Below are 2,651 nucleotides of genomic sequence, written 5' to 3'. Positions count from 1 at the left end.
TGGGTCGTGACCCCTTTGGGGGTCGAACGACCCTTGCACAGGGGTCGCCTAAGACCATCAGAAAACACATATATAATGACATATTGTTTTTGTGATTAATCACTATGCTTTAATTATGTTCAATTTGTAACAATGAAATTGGGGGTCACCACAACATGAGGAACTGTATTAGAGGGTCGCGGCATTAGGAAGGTTGAGAACCACTGATTTAGACTGTGAAAGGTTCTAGGTATCCTTGGACATCTGTAAAGAGACTGAGCTACAAAAAGAGAGGTAGGGCCCAGCTGGTGTGGCTCAGTGGTTGGGTGTTGACTCGGGAACCAAGGGGTCACTGGTTTGGTTCCCAGTCAGGGCACATGCCCGGGTTGCAGGCTCGATCCCCAGTAAAGGGCGTCTCTCAGCGATGTTTCTATCTCTCCCTCTTCATCTTCTCTCTCTAAAAATCAATAAAACATTTTTAAAAGGGGAGAGAGAGGCAGGGAGACAGGGTCACCAAGTACTGCGCAGTGTCCCCCTCCCCGGGACTATAATGTGGCCGCCCTGGCAGGATTCACTTTGTAATCAGCAGTCTCCATGGCAGGCACTGAACGTGAGAGTCAGAACTCTGCACCTGGCAACTGATGACGCTGGGCTTTCAAACGCCTGCTCTTCCTGGGGGCGTAGAGTGAGGGGCCATGACCCCCACAGGAAGCAGCTTCCAGCCAGAACTCGTGCAAGTCCTGGCCCAGGTGCTCAGAACTCAGCGGCGTTGAGACAATTCACTGACCCTGTGTCCTGACCTGTGAAAGGAAGAGAATAACACTGCTTGTTGGGATGAAAAGAGCACTGAGGACAGTAAACACTACCAAGATACGAGCCATAGATCAAGAGGGTATTTGGAGCGGACAGTCATAATAACAGCTAACATCCATTGACCCTACTGTGTGCTGGGTGTTGAGCTGAGGCTTTATTTAACTCAGGCAGTCATCTCAGCCGACTTTTGAAGCTGTGTCCCGGTTTCTCACACGAGGAACCCGGCACAGAGGGTTAGGGACTCATCCAGGTCACCCTACGAGTAGGTAGCGGAGGCGGGATTCAAACTCAGGCACTCTGATGTTCAAAGCCAAACTCTTATCAGCTGCTTTCAGTTTAGCAGTTTTTATAAAGCAGGTGTGCATCTCTGTGGCATGGATTGTTAACCTGGGAAACGCCATTTGTGAAGGTTTTGCAAAAAGGAGACATTTCAAAATGAGGACCAGCAGAAGAGGTTGGTCCAGCCCCAGAGCAGAGCAGAGCCTGCTGGGAGGTTGCCGGGCGTGTGCCCAGCAGGAAAAGCAAAATTCCAGCCTCTGCCACCTGCCTGCTGGCTCCCTCTGCCTCCCCCCACCTGGGTACCTTCTGCCTTCTGCCCACTGTCCATTTCCTTCCAGACACTCGCCTAGGGGCCCAGTCAGAAAGTGTGGGGCGTTGAGCCGCCCCGAGGAGCTAGCAGAAAGTGAGACGTAGCTCTCTGCCTTTACCTCCCCTGCGTCACTCCAGCTGCCCTCCATCCTAACCCAGAGAATCTGTCCTGACAACCAACCGCCCCAGCTCCTGCAGACACATGCAGCGCCCAGCCCCAGACACTCCCTTCACAGACAGGAGGGGGGCACCCTGCTCTGAGCCAGGCCCTGGGCGGGAAGGAAGACCATGCATGCTTGAGAGAGACGGCTGTGGAACAGTGACCCCAGTGGGCAGTGCAAAGAATGCTGGGAAGGGAGTCCAGGGAGCACCCAGGGGGCTCCGCACAAGTTTCCTGGGGCAAACAGTAGGCTCCATAGGGGAAGTGACTTTCTCATCTTCAAACTGGGGCAGGCGCTCAGGAGGTGTTCTGGTGGAGAGGGACGCAGGTTAAGGTATGCAGGTGTGAGAGAGCGGGAGGTGCTGCTGGCGCAGCTCAGGACGGCTTGAGAGAGGATGCCGGTGGTGGTGATGGCTGTAGACTCGCCTGCCTGGGTTTGAATCTCCGTGCCTCTACTCATGCCTGTGTGACTTTGGGCAAGTTCCTTGACCTCTCTGTGCCTCGTTCCCCTTTGGGTACAACGGGGGTAATAGCATCTCACAAAGTGGCGAAGCTCCAATGAGTTCATGCATTTAAGTGCTTGGAACGGTGCCTGACTCAAAAACTGGGAGCTGTGAATATCGTTCTTGTTGTCTGTGAGCCCGTGGGGCAGAGGACCCCTAGGCTCCGTGAATTATCAACAGCACCAGCAGGGGTCCTCTGTGCTGTCCATGCCACCCCTGCCACGGGCACGCTCGGGCCTGGGAGGCACCAGGGATCCAGCTGGCAGCAAACTGCCCCCTGCTGAGGTCGGAGAGTTGGAGAGAGCCTGAGCAGCAACAGGAGGGGCCTTCACTGAGTGGCTACCGGTGTGCTGACGCTGAGGACTCGGAGGGAAAGGGTATAGAAGGGCTGCTTCGTGCACTCTCCTCCCAGCTTCTCACCGAGGGGTTCTGGATGTGGCTGGAGAAGGACCCCGGGCCCTCCCTCCGCAGCCAGGCCCAGTCTGAGCTCACCCAGCAGCTCCAGATCCGGTCCCGGGGACAGGATGGAAGCGCTGTACCTCCAGGACAGGTCTGCACTCCCCGGGTTTCTCAGGGCAGGCGCCATGGCGTGGAAGGGTGGGTGCGCA

This window comes from Myotis brandtii, unplaced genomic scaffold (assembly GCF_000412655.1).
Source record: "Myotis brandtii unplaced genomic scaffold, ASM41265v1 scaffold332, whole genome shotgun sequence".
NCBI lineage: Eukaryota > Metazoa > Chordata > Mammalia > Chiroptera > Vespertilionidae > Myotis > Myotis brandtii.
This window is presented reverse-complemented; position numbering follows the sequence as displayed.